Source organism: Rhinolophus ferrumequinum, chromosome 18 (genome assembly GCF_004115265.2).
Source record: "Rhinolophus ferrumequinum isolate MPI-CBG mRhiFer1 chromosome 18, mRhiFer1_v1.p, whole genome shotgun sequence".
Lineage (NCBI taxonomy): Eukaryota > Metazoa > Chordata > Mammalia > Chiroptera > Rhinolophidae > Rhinolophus > Rhinolophus ferrumequinum.
Window position 1 is genome coordinate 17,396,644 of NC_046301.1, and position 15,281 is coordinate 17,411,924.

At 34.4% G+C, this 15,281-nt stretch overlaps 1 protein-coding gene across 7 annotated transcripts in view; it reads right to left on the bottom strand.

The window, feature by feature from the left end:
- Positions 1 to 15,281, bottom strand: part of INPP4B (inositol polyphosphate-4-phosphatase type II B) — a 613,177-nt gene that overhangs the window by 469,977 nt on the left and 127,919 nt on the right. For all 7 annotated transcript variants that reach the window (XM_033135157.1, XM_033135154.1, XM_033135152.1 and 4 more), the window contains exon 2: positions 6,149 to 6,211. The gene's annotated coding sequence lies outside the window, so the exon portion shown is untranslated. The remainder of the gene's footprint in view (positions 1 to 6,148; positions 6,212 to 15,281) is intronic.

A 15,281-nucleotide genomic window follows, 5' to 3' on the forward strand; every position in this document is an offset into this window, starting at 1 on the left:
TTCTGTTTTCCAGAGATATTTTTTAAATGCATTGAAAGCAGAATTTTTCCATGGAAGACAAATAGGACCAACTCTACCTTTGTAATAATCATTTAAAAATCTGTATGGTATTTGGTCAATTCATACCCAATCACCTACTACTGAATTCTAGCTGATGACTAAAATCTAACATACAAGTCTGAATCTTCCTGCTAATGTAAATCTGATTTGACCAGATCAGTGTATTATTTATAAAATAATATTACTAGTTCCATAATATTACTAGTCCCTATTGAACATTGGCCAATACTACAATTTTCTTATTAATTTCTGGGGGAAAAAATTGAGATACTTTTACCTGATGTTTTAAGGACTAAACAATTATATGTACTATAATTCAGGGAATTTTTTTTTCCTATTCCTAGATTATTTTCTTTGTCAACCTGTGAGCAAACACCCATAATACTTTTTGGCATCTATCAAAATGTTCTGAGTATCTTGAGACAACAGAGCACAGATCCAGGAAAGTTTAGACATTTCTAAGTAAACAGTGCACAGATGCAAATGCTGAAAAATTAATCCCACACAATCTTCTGATGGGCTGTAGCACCAAAAATGCTCCTTTTACAAAAACAGAATGAAACAAACCCCAAGCATAAATACTCATGCAGTGGTGGCATAAATGAATCATAAAGTACTGAAACGGAAGTTTCGAGCTCTGGTGTCAGATACAATTTGTGACAAATTTCTCGGTCTCACACATAGTTCTTCATGCCATTGGTAGACAGAATACTGGAAGTAAAAGCAACTTATTATATGTGAACAGAAATCCCGGTTTAAAAAATAATTTCCAAATATTTTAAGATGTTTGTAATCCTCCTCCTTATATCTCAAAAATACTTCTTATACTTTCAAAATAAGTATTTATTATTTTTAGATAAGGTGTTCTAATAAAGTATCCTTTTTTTATTGTTTTTACAAATTAAGGCCACAGAAACCCTAGGAGGTTGCTACTGACATCTAGTGGCATATTTTTTAAATGCCAAATGCATTAAAAATACATCTAAAGAGAGAAGGAACAAACACACGTATGCATATATGCATTTGGAAAGTCTACTGGCCATCTAATGTTACAAATTATTTGCCTCTGCCCTCACCACTCGGCCTCCAGTGACTTGCATCCCTTCCAAAGTAATGCTAATACTGCAAAACTGAAGAAATGAAAACTAAATAATCTGCTAAAGTCTTAAAGGAACCAATTCTCTCCACGTCCTTACTCCTCTACTGGGAGTTGCCAGTTCCCTGGGAGCCCCAATTCCCAAAGGCCCTGCCCCAACTCCAAGAGTCCTAATTTCATCTCAACTTCCCAAATAACTGTAGCCTTTCCCCAGCATCCACACCTAGTATGTAGGTAGTTTTAGGGTCTTAGCCTAAAAGACTTTTCTGGAGAACTGGGAATATGTTAATTCTGCATATCCACAAACCTATATGCACATTCAAAATGGCCACAACTTTCCTAGGCATGATATTCGACAATTATGGAAAACTCAAAAGTATGATAGCTATCAGGGACTGTTTTAATGATTTCTAACCATCACATGCATGATGATGTACAGAAGAACACGAAGACGTTCTCTGGCGTGACAAATGATAAGAAGCATGGAGATAAGTTTACAAGCATGTAAAAGGATTTATTTTGTAGCCTCTGTATGTGTGTATGTATGTATGTATGTATGTCTGTATGTATGGTGTGTGTGCGTGCACACACGCGCGTGTGTGTGTAAGGTGTGTGTGTGTGTGTGTGTGTGTGTGTGTGTGTGTACAATAACAGAGACTCTCCAATTCTGCATGTAATTCCACTCCAGCTTGGGCACCTGTGAATATACTAGGTAAATACTAAATTGATGAATGAATCAACAAAAGAATAAGGTGGCAAAGTGCAATATAACATTTTCACTGTTGCTTCTAAGGTTAAGTTATGCAATAGGCAGTGTCCTCATAAGGCAGTGTTTTGCTCTTAGGCAAAAGTGACTTTGTTGAGTAGCTCAGGTTAGATTTTTCTCCAATGACATGTACAAAGTGGCACAAAGCCAATGGGTGATAGAATTAGGCAATCTCCCTTTGGCAAAGGGAGTGTGTTTCAATCGTTGAAAATTATTTGCTGTATAAATTAGTATATTTGAGTTTAGATTTTATTCTCATTGAAGAGATATGATAAAGGGAAATTAGGTTCTCAAGGTGGACCTAATTAATACAAAACATAGTTAAACTCTCATAGTACAAAGGAATCTTTTAGCCTTTTAAATATTCCTTCAATAGAAATCCTGGAGATGGAAGGAGCTCATCCATTTAAATTTGTCTATTTTACTCACAAATGAGAGTAAAAGTGGATGACAAGGATATTCTTTACAGTCATATTGAAGGAAAGGAAATCCTATGTCTGCATGTATACCTTTATATATAATAAATATATATACATACATAATAAAATATAACATACATACATGCACACATGAGAACTACTGCATAGCCAATCCATGACAGACAGTGTGGCAATATCTAGATACTGAGCAAATATGGGTTAAGGGAGAGAAACAGTAGAATACGGAGGAATTTAGAAGGCTCTGTGAAGAGAAGGTTTAAGGTTATGCAGACTTTGGAAGAAGGGAGAAAGAAGATTGGGCATTCAGCATGGAGTTTTCAGCATAAGGAAAGATGGAATGTTTAGGGTAAATAATGGAGCGGGAGAGAAACAAATAAGGTAAGAAACATAGGTGGGCAACTGATGGAAGAACTTGAATATTAGCAGAAGCTGACTGCAGACGATATTATGGCTTATAGTTTTGGAGGTTTCTCTGTAAGTTTGAAAAAAGAAGAAGTATCCCACAGAATCTAATACTGAGAAGAGTAAAAATACCAAGAACTTTTGCAAATAACAAAAATCATAAAAACCGAAAGGGCAAATTCATAAAAATTATCATAATAACTCTTTCTCGGGTAAATTCCTGTTTAAAAATTACTTTTTAACCACAGCTCCATAAAAATGTTCAACGATTTATTCTCTTTCAGTTTTAGCTCTCTTTGGGAACATGTTTTACCTGACATTATAGCCATATTTCTGTAAAGCATTGCATATATCATATATGGACTCTAATACAGACCATGTGACAATTACGTCACACCTTTTATCATGAGCTGTAGCAGTATTTCTAACTCTCATTTAAATTCATGGCCATAAACTTACTAATCAACCTACAAGTTTCAATGCTTTACTTTCCATTGTTATGTTATAGTAGGTATGTAACAAATAATATAAAATATAATTTGTAGTAAGCTCTTAAAATATCAGAAGACTTTCATCCTTTTAAATCTCAACAACTATTACATCCACAACATTTTCTACAATCAGTAGTAACAAAACTCAATGAAACAAACCTCTAAACAATATATTTATAACCTATTTCTTACTGGTCTTTAACAAAAAAATACTATACACTAGCTTTATGACAATTTATTTTCAATTCTCAAAACTGTGTTTATACTAAGCCTAGATTTCAACCTACAGTACATCAAAAAATTGCTGAATCCTTAATATGGCATTATAATTCCCTACATAAAAAGTTGGATATCTGTTTGAATAAAACTTAATATTCCTACATAATAAAAATAAATTACAGACATGACATTTTCTTAATTGAAGTTCAATCTATTTCCAGGATATATAAACCTATATAAAAATGTAACCGAATTAACAGTCGCTATTTTTCTGCATAATCTTACACGTTTATAGAAGGATATTTTGACCTGATTGGTTAAAGTTGCCTCTCTCTTTGGATGACAGAATTAAGAATATTGTGACTAATAGACATAACTTCACATAATAAAACACTACACAAAGAGCTATTTAAATGCCCCTTTTAAAAGAGGCAGATGTAGAACTTTCAGGTATCTGCACACACAGAAGTACCTGTTAATCCAATAGATTGCTCTCTGAGCTCCACTGCTGGAGTTAATCCTACATAAAATGAGGTTAGTCATCATGTGCAATTGAGAAAAGCTGAACAGTCCCATTTGTCTAAAAATAGCACCTTCTCTAGTATGTCTTGAAAATCTACTACTTCAACATTGAAATTTAAATGTACATATAGCATCTGGGATAGAGACAGAGCATCCGTGTATTAGAACTCTTTATCTTATTTCACAGGAACTGTTTATCAGATTGCACACACCCCTACGGTATTGCACAGAATCCGAAGGACCAGTCTAGAGAGATGATGTCATAAACACCATTTTCCCCATCCTACGTCACTCCTACACACACCCCAGTCCCATCACCCACACAAACGCACACACCCTGGCACATCATCTCTTTGGGAGTTTTATCAGAACAAAGCAAAAGCACTTGGATTCTAGCAAGATACAGAACTGTTCCTTTGTTCTCATGTTGGGAGGAAACAAAGTTTGTACTCTGGTACACAGGCTGGAAATTCTACCATGTTAATGGAAATTTCCCTCCTTCCACCTCAACTCTCCTTTTCCTACATCAGTTCGAAGTAAGTTTATCCACATCTTAAACAATAAACCTAATAAAATTGAACATATTAGTATGTACATACCTCTGAAAAATACAATTTCACATGAATGCATTCTGGATAGTCTGTGCTCCCGTTATTCTTTATCCTGTTATTCTAAAGGGCATGGATCCTTGACCCTCCTCATTGGTTTGATCTTCTTCGGTGTGTTTCTCTCTCTTTCCAGTGACATCTTCCATCAATTCTCCTTTCAACAGTGACTTTTCTACCCCTTATTTCCCATGCCTATGGCACATAGCTCAGCTTCAACCTCTTCCACATATTGTCTAGGTACTAGTTCTTATTATAATGTCTCTCTTTAGGGAGTCACAGTTGATAGTTCTATGCAAAAGGCAGTCCTCCATTGATGTAATTAACCATTTAAAAATATTTTCTAGTTCCCGCTAACATGTTAGGATATTGAAAACCTGACTTGAGGACCTACAATTCCAAATCCCCTTTAAGAAGAGAAGGTGCTTCCTTAAGAGGTTTACACCTCCTTTGAAGAGTCAACGGAAATCCAGAAATAAGCAGAAAACCCCAATTTGTAATTCAACCTAACAATTTACTTTTGTTCAACTGTAAATTCAAATTCAGAGAAAAGTTTTCTGCTGGTGTCCATTAAATTTAAATGCCCCCTTTGTTTCAGCACTCGTTTTTTAGGAATTCAACAATTTGTCAAAAGTAAAACCCAATCAGTTCTAGTTAGTATGCAGTCTAATCTACATTTCAATAAATCGATTATGCATATACATACAGTGACATCATATCTTGATAGCTATATAAACAGATACTATTGAATAGATGGGTCCAGTTCCCATCACAGTTCTAACCTTGCAGAAACTTTTCCGAAAAAACTCTTTTAGATAGTAGCTTTATTCATAAAATATACACACTGTATATCTCTATCTTATTCACACTTTGTTTACATGTATATATCATTAGAAGATTTGCATTCTTAAGCCAACATATGTAAATAAATCACATAGCAATTTGGAAATTTAGCAACTAAATATGCAACTGTTAAGCATAATCAGGCATGTTATTCAACAACTGTATGATATAATTCAATCTTTCCAAAGAAAACATATGTTTTGTATGAGGGTATCTTCATAAAACTCAATGAAGCTTTAGAGGAATTTGCAGTGAAATCTTTGCATACCAAAAAATATGAAAAACCTCTGACTAATGCTTAAATAAAAAGAAATATCTTGCCATTCTACCCTTACAGGAATCTAATTCTCTTATTGTCTGTCTATCATTGTAACTATGGTACACTTATTGGAGTTATTTTCCAAACAAAGAGAATAGAATCTTCTAGTCAAAATCCTATTCACATATTAACATAAATGAAAGAGTAGTGTCAGAAAATTAACCATTATCCACAATGTTTTGATAAGCTAAAATATATTTTAAATGTTACTGTTCACTTCATAAATATGGTGATCATCATAAACCATTGCCTCTATTTTTCAGATAATGATTTATTTTGTTGATGGGTTCTTCAATAGCTAAAACCAGCAATCAAGAAAAGCCAACTAGCTTAATGTATCAGAGTTGAAGAGACTAAAAATATATCGCTTCAAAATAAGTATTACCTTGGTCTGATTTTTCATAAAAGAGAGCAGATCTCGTGCCAGGTAACACCATTTCTTTGGGTTCTGTGGGCAAAGAGAAAAAAGATTAATAAAAACAACCTTTCTTTTTACTCTTTAAGGACTTCTTAAAGAAGATTCATTAGTAAGAAAGGTCAGAGAAGAAAATCATTTAACAAAATATTCAGCAGCTGCCTTGGGAATCACTTGCTTAAATGCCAAATAACTTCCCCAAAGGTCCTTTCTGCCCTGCAGCTGAGAATACGGGTAACTGTGGCGACACTCAGCCGTTTTCTTTGCTTTTCTCTCTTTGCTCATATGGGAACAAGACTAGCGCTCGAGCAAGGAAAAGGATTAGCTTCCATCATCTTGAAAGGATACGATGTAAGCCACGTTGAGACAGAACATTTACTTGGAATACAAGTGACAGAAACGGAATTTGCAATTATCTAAACTTACTTTCCTCCCTCCCCCAGTGAGTGTGGGTTTTAAAGTATTCATGAAAGTTCGGGGGGTTTTCTATTCTGTCTTTCCACAAAAGTGATAAAATGAGATATTGTGAGATGACTCTGTAAATAATTGCAAATTACCCTCCTCTTGAGATTCAATTTTAGAGCTTTTCCATGTGCAACAAGGAGGAGAGTACTTTGTAGAAGTCAAAATTTATGAAAATATATCTTATTCCCTCCCTTCGCATATAACAATCTTGAGGAGTGTCCCATAAAATATTTTATTGCATCATTATCTTAATGTTCAGATTGGAGGATAAAAAATTCAAGTCTGAGCAATAGCTTTCCAGAACGGACTGTCACATAGATAGGTAAGAATTTTAAATTCACCCCTTAAGAAAACTATTTGAAGAACTGTTAACAGTTAAAAGCAACACTGAGTAATTGGCTATAACATTCATTATAAGAATAGTCATATAAATGCAATCACCACAATATCTTACTTGCTGTGTAAACTTGGGCAAGTAAATTAAACTCTGTAAGCCTTCATTTTTTTATCTGTAATATCAGAACAATAATTCTTTTTACTCCACAGAGCCGAAGGGATAAATAAAGGAGATAAATACATATAAAGGACATAGAACTAATGAATGCCAGCTAATATAGTTACAACATAATTTTTATTCCTTTTTATCATCATTCTCCTTTAAAAAAAAAAAATCTTGCTACCTCATTGAAAATCACTGCCGTAGTCAGCCACGTTTCATACTGGACGTTATCTAATTTGCCTATTTAATAATCTGATTCTGTGATAACAAAGGAAATAAAGAGTCATTTTAGGTCTTTGGGCAGATGAGGGAAAAAGATTGACCAGCATTCCAGGAAGATGAGTAAGCAGCCACCCGTTCCCACGCAGTGGCTGCCTTTATTTTGCCTCAGAGTGGCTGGCAGCTTCCACTGAGTTTCCCCAATACACCATCTCCTATTTGGCCCATCACAGATTGCTCCCTGGCTCATATCTTGGCCTTTAGTCAGAAACCAGCCCAGTGTTTCTATGATCACCCCAAAACTTCAAGGACACAGATCACATTCTCATCGAGTCTCCCTGAAGCACGACTTTCTAGCAATGAGAGGGGACACAGGGACACACCCCACGACCAACTGCTTTGTGGACATTCCTAGTGGACCCTCCGTTCACCCCAAAGAAATCTGCCTTTAATCACCAGATAGTCCACCTCTTTTGCAGTAGGAATGTAAACGTTATCTAAAAGCTCATGTTCCTACTGAGGAATTTCGACAAGGTGGTCTATTTCGTAAATCTCTTTGATACCTGATAGTTTACTGCCTTAAGAGGTCAAAATTTCCCAATTTTACATCCTGTGATATTAGTTTTTACAATTTGAGCTTTAAGAGACCCCTGAGGAAACAGCTTAAAGAAAATGCACACTGTTTCTACTGGATCCACTAATATTTTTTTTAAGTTTCCTGAGCATTCCATGAATTTTACATCGTTCTTCAATATAATTTCTCCTGTTGAGTCAGGCAGAGTGCCTAATGGCTCCCTTGTTGTTCTCTCCCAGTTCCATTCTCCATGTCGCTTCCCCTTGGCTGTGGTTCAACTCTTACTTTTCAGCACCTTCCAAATTTACCACCCCATCAAAGGTTTAATGCCAACTTCTCTACAAACTGATCCCCAGGTACTTTGGACTCTGTTGATTTATCATTCTCTGACCTTGTATAGCAATTATAGTTAATGCCAATAATTTATATTGCCTGCTTGGGTTGTCTTATGCTGTTATGTCTCCCTAACTATATTTTAAGTTCCTCCAGGAGAGTTACTGTATTTTGTGCCTCTCACCTATCCCCTTCAGTACTTAATTCAATTCAATGTTGAGCACAGAGAATGGTTCCAAATAAGTACACACCCCCTTGCCATGTATTAAATGTCTATTAACGAAGACAAGACAGAGCTAACTTATGTGGCATAAATGTCTTACCTATGATAGGAATTGCATAACATGTCCTTTTACCACATAAAATTTAAAGAACATTTGAACAAACTAATATGTCAGGTAGAAAAGAGTCAGAAGACAAAGGAATAGGAGAGAAGTGACAAGCCGTCATATAACAAGGACACAAAAAGTTGGAACTATATCTACATGCAATGCTTTTGCATTTCTGTGTTTGACCTTGCCTTTCTGCCAGGGGTAGCACTTGCCTCAAGGTGCATTAGGGTTGTTACAAGATAAATAAGAAAGGAGAAGTCTAGAGTTTGACATCCAGCAAGAATTGTGGATCCATAGCAAGACAATGGTCTTGAATATTGGGCTTTCCTTAGAGAGAAAAGGCTTTTTAAAAACACAATCTTAGCTTCCGTTAACATACTATTAGAAGACAGACCTAGAGAATGAGGTCATGGAGTGTTGTGATTCCAAGAGTGGAGAAAACATAGTTTATGATGAAAAAGATTAAAACGACCACAGGCGTAAGAGTTGTATGGATAAAAAGAAAGACAGGGGGAAGAGGTCAAACAGGAAGTCCTCATTTCCCTTCTCTAATTAAATCCCCATGTGAACATGGGAATAGGAGTATCAGGGCTAGCCGACTACTTTCAGGGCATAGACTGGAGAGAACTCAAGATTCTCTGAGAAAACCGGGATTCACTATTTAACATGACATAGGAGCAGTTAGGGGGCATTAGGGACAGAGGGAAGTGTCCAAAGACATGAACTTAGAATCCACTTACTCCCAGAGCCAGTGTGTAGTGTCCATGGGAGACAGAAGTTCCCAAGTGTCCTGAGCAGGAAACAGAAGAGGGTCAAGTGGACATGATACCACCTATTACTCTCCCCCAAAATGATATCACAGGAGGCCCACTGTCCCCATATTTGCAAAGCCAAAGGGGAAGAGCAGAAGAAAGGAAAAAAGAATCCAAAAGCACAACAACTTACCCAAAAGGTATCTGAGTCATTCACCCCAATTCCAAGGAACTAAAATTTATCTAGTCCAATATCATCATTTTATAGATGTGAAAACTAAAGACCAGAGTGGCAGACTCATTTACTTAAGACTATTATGCAAGTGAGCATAGAGAAGTAATAATTCCAATTTTTCTAGCACTTACTAAAATGCTAACACACTGTCCTACATTCTCATCTAGAGTCCAGCTTTCCTTTATATTATAAATATTTATTAATGCTATTTAATATTTAAAAGTAAAAACTCCAATTTTATTTTTAAATAAAATAAGAGACAATAATTTTAAATTCATTTATTTCAATAAATAATGAAATACATTTAAAATTAAAATAATAAATAATGATTTTACAGAAAAACCATTAGCTTTATTTAATTAGTAAATTTAGCAAGGGTACTGAATTTAGGGTCGTACAAAAATCAATTGTGCAACTATATAACAACAAATTAAAAAATAGAAATTATAAATTAAAAATATAATTAAAAATATCAAACACTCTGCAATAAATCTAACAAAAGATGTTCATGAGATGTTCATGACCGCTACACCAAAACCTACAAAACACTCTTTAGAGAAAACAAAGCAGACAAATAAATGGAAAGAGATATATACATGCTCATAGATTGGAAGACTCAATATTATAAAGATGTCAATTCTCAAATTGATCTCATGTATTCAGTGTAATCACAATGAAAATCCCAACAGTTTGCTTTTTAATTTTAAGTTAACAGCTAACATTTATACAGAAATGCAAAGGGCCAAGATTAGCCAAGGTGATATTAAAAGAGAAGAGAGCCGGAAGTCTTCAATTATCAGATATCGAATTTATTAGAATGCTTTTGTAATTAACACAGAGCAGTACAAAAACAAAAAGATACATGGAATGAAACAGAGAGTCCAGACACAAACGCACACAAATTAGGACAACTAATTATACAAGTAAATGATGGCAAGTTTGATGGTATAGAGGAGTGGGGAAAGAGCAATCTCTCCACTACATAATACTGAATGAATTATACGTGCATTTGAGATAAAAAGTGAGTCTTAACTCCAACACATACAAAAATCTGTTTCAGAGGGTTATATATCTAAATGTGGGTGGTGGAAAACATTAAAGTTTTTAGAAGAGAATATCTTCCCTTTGGGGTAGGAAATAATTCCTTAAACAGCATAGAAGTAGAAAAGGTAACCACAAAGGGAAAAATGATAAGTTTGTCTACATTTAAATTAAGAATTTCTGTTCATCAACAGACGTCAAGCAGAGAATGAAAAGCCACAGAGTATAAGAAGAAACTTGCAATACGTATATCATATAATGACTCTTATTCAGAATATTCAAATAAACACCTACAAATCAATAAGAACAAGGCACACAGCTCAATAGAAAAATGGTCAAAAGACATAAATAGAAATTTCACAGAGGGCATTCCAATTTTCAACAAACATTAAAGTGTCCTCAACTTCATTAGTCCTTTGGAAATGCAAATTAAAATCACAATAAGATACCACTACATGCATACAAATGTGGCTAAAACAAAAACAGATAATATCAAGAGTTGAAAGGGATAAAGAGGGTGGGGGGTGGGAGATGAGGGTAAGGGGGATCAAAAAATGGTGATGGAAGGAGAACTGACTCTAGGTGGTGAGCACACAATGGGATTTATGGATGATGTGATACAGAATTGTACACCTGAAATCTATGTAATTTTACTAACAATTGTCACCCCAATAAATTTTTTTAAAAAAGAAAGGGATAAAGAGCAAAGGATACCGTCATATCCTGCTTGAGGATGACAAATGGGGGAAATTGGTGTAATTTTAGAAAACAGTTCGGTAGTATCTACTAAAGGTAGATTATAGCTGTGCAAATTCCATTCCTAGGTTTATAACCACTATAAAGGCATACAATGGTTGCCAGAAGGTATGTGCAAGAAGATTCTTTGCAGCACTCTTCACAGTAGGGACAAACTAGAAACAGCCCAGATATCCATTAACAGTAGAACTGATTAACAAATTAAGATCTAGTCAATCAATGAAATGCCATACATTAATGAGAATGAACCAACCAGAGCTACATAAACAACATGGATGAGTATCACAAACAATGTTTAGGGTAAGAACTCATATGCAGAAAAGTTACACACTACATGGCAGCATGTATCTAAAAATATGGGGCGGGAAGAGACCCCTTGCTGGGTATAAGTGACAGGGGAGAGTACATAAAGGGGAGCTTTTGAGTTACTAATATTATTTCTTGATCTGGGTCTTGGATCTTCACTTTGCAAAATATTATCAAGCTGTACACTTCAGATTTGCTTACTTTTCCATATGCATGTTATACTCTAATAGTTTAGAGCAATGCCCACCCCTCTGTCTGTACCACTTCAAAAACAGATACAGAGATATTTTTAAAGATGATCCCTAGTTTTAAAGATAATCAAGAAGAAATAAAAGAGGAGGTTTTAATCAGCAGATGCTCGTCCACACATCTACAGGTTCAGTGATAATTCAAAACAACACCTGGAGACAGAACATTAGTGTTTTCCCTCGGACACAGCCACTTTCCATATTTACAACATATAATATTTCTCCTCAGATTACTTATTCATGTTGGCTTTGTTTAATAAAAGGAAATCTAGCATAAAATGCATGTATATTCCATTTTAAAGCATATTTGTATGTTTCACAGTACATATATTTGACAAATTTTTAAGATTTAGGCTACATTAGCCAGAAAACACTTAGAATCAGATGTTACGCAACGTACCTGACCTTTGAAATTATTTCCTTTTGCAAATACTAAAATTACCCCCAATTGAATTCTTTTCTAATTTTCCCCGTTTATTATTTTATGAAGCAATTATTTCAGAAAGGAAAAACACAAACAAAACAAAGGTTTAGAATTGTAGGTTTTTACAAATGTCTGCATTTAAACTTTGGAAAGAAAATACAGATAGAAAAAAGCAATACAATAAACACCTATTTATCTCTGTCTGCAAGCAATAAAATAGAAAAAAACTTTTCTTCTCTAAATTATAATTATACCTAGATTAAGCATCAATAATGACAAATCACGAAGGTAAAAATGAAGGCTCAGGCATTTTGAAATGTATGCTTAATCTAAGACAGAGGAAAGGCAGATATAAAATAACAACAAAAAAGCCATATCCCATGTTTAAAGCATACAAAAAACTGAATACTAGAATCATTATTTCCTACCCTTTTATTTTTACTAATCAGACCTTTTATTTAATTGACAAAAACATTCTTCTCTAAATGATAAACTCTAATTTCACTGATAACTTTATTCACTTAATCATAAGTTTTCAGTCTCTGTTGTTTATTCAGATAATCAAAATATTTTTCCATAGGTAATTTAGCAATAAAATGGACTCAAGGAAATTTCTACTTTCTGAAATTATTTTTTAAATCTCGTAATCTGAATCATTTTAGAAGTACTTTATTGTTATTATTGTAATAATAAAAATAAGTATCTAGTATTGCCAAATATAAACCAGACATTGTTCTGAGCTGCTATCTTATAAATACTCATAACAACCTTAACAGCTGGGTACACTATTATCCCATTTTATAGATGAGGAAACTGAAGCACACAGTTTGGTTACCAAAGTTACCTGAGCCACAGAGCCAGTAAGTAAAGGCAGGATTAGAAAGCAGGTAACTGTCACCAATCCCGTTCCCTTGACTCCAGAGCTAATGTGCCTCTGCTATTTCCATGTAAGCACCTGTTACTGTAGCACATATTCTATCCTTACATCTTATAATTTAAATATATCCCTTAATTCTTACTGCAAAGTCTCCCATTTTACTTTAAATGTATGTTTTATTTAAAAATTCTATTCTGTGTTATGTCTTTGCTATTTTCTACATTTTTCATGTATTCATTAGAATTGTAAACACACTACACTTTGAATTCAGAGCAGGAACTAGCTCCTAAGAGTTTAAAACAATTTACATACATCATGCCATTTATATTTAAGCACACATACTCATCCAGCACTGTTTTCTGAATTGATTTTCATACGGTTTATTGTATATTTTCTCACCTTCTATCTCATGCTGTTGCCAAAGTCAGAGTCGAGACCCTTTATTCTCAAAGGCTGGTCCATAAACCAGCAGCATGGCCATTACCTGGGAGCTCGTTAGAAAGACGGAGTTCCAGGCACCACCCTAGACCAACAAGAGTCAGTCTTCATTTGAACAAGAACCTCAGGTGATCTGTAGGCATATTAAAGTTTAAGAAACCTGTTTTAATGATATATTCCTCTAAAGCCTTTCTTAATCCTAGCTTCAGCTAATTTATTTCCGTAGGTGCCATGAAAGATATTCTTATCAATTTTACCACTAACTGTTTTAGTCTGTTAAAATTATTATTGAGTGTTTCACTATCTCTATCAGCTTCATGGCCTGCAGTGTTAGTAAATTTTACTAAATTAAGTATTGAGGACTCAAAACAAAAGCTTCCCTATCTGAAAAGCTATTTGTTTGCAAGTGCTGTATCCTCCACAAGCAACTACAAATGCCATCAATTGGAAAAAGGCAGAGCCGACATGCTTTAGCTCTGGTGTGTAGCCTTGTAAATGTCTGAGTGTTCCTAAGTTAAAAGATCAATAATCGAGTAGCTACTGTTTTCTCAAAATCCTGGGAGACTTTATGCTATATTATAGCCCAGTGCTGATCTCAACTCCTTTGTGAATTCTTCGCAGGTTTCTTAGTTTCCAGGTATTCACTTATAAGTTGCCCCAGGGTGTTCCGGCTTTTTATATTAGTTGACCTGAAAAGGTTCCAGTAAGATATCTTAGTAGTAATACTGGGTTTTGCTTCTGGCTAAAACAACCACTATCAACAACGACCAAAACCAAACAATAACTAATAAAATCCTCAAAGACAAATATCCATATTGAAAACCATCAAAATAAGCTTCAAAAACAGTAAGTAAATATAAAAGAAAATCAATCTTAAAATATAAGAGAAAATTCTGTGCTGGTAAGTGCTTTTTACCATTTTAATGAAGCACCAATACTCAGATCTCGAAAAAAATTGTATCCAATTTATTGTCCACCTTAACTCTTTGCATTGGCTCCTGAATAGATTTACAACATATTAACAGGGAAAGAAGACTGATTTACTTGAGCAAGGAAGATCATTCTTTAAAATTTTGCCAATAGGAAAATAAAGAATATTTGAGTATGGTCTGGGTATTAGATAGTAAAAGGGAATTAATTCTGTGATAGGTGTGATAACAATATTGTGATTATGTAAAATGAACATCCTTTTAGAAATGTGCACTTAAGTAAATTGAGCTGAAATGTCAAAACATTTGCCAATAGGATATACTGGTACACACCACCACCACTAAAAATGAAATAAAAATACCACTAACAATAACAGAGAAAAAGACAGATATTAGCAATCCAGAAAATACACCAATTAATAGAGAAATTTTAATATCAATGCAGGAGGCTTAAGTAAGATATTAGTTTATCAGATTAAAAGTGATGAAAGAAAAAGTAGTTTTTTTATTTTTTAATATTCATAATGTCATTGAACTAACACATTATATTTGAAAAATGATATGGAACATTTTATGGACTGCTTGTTCACTAATTACTTTGATAACATGTGATAACTCATATATGTGATAACTCATACATATATAACATATATAACATATATGTATGAGCTATAG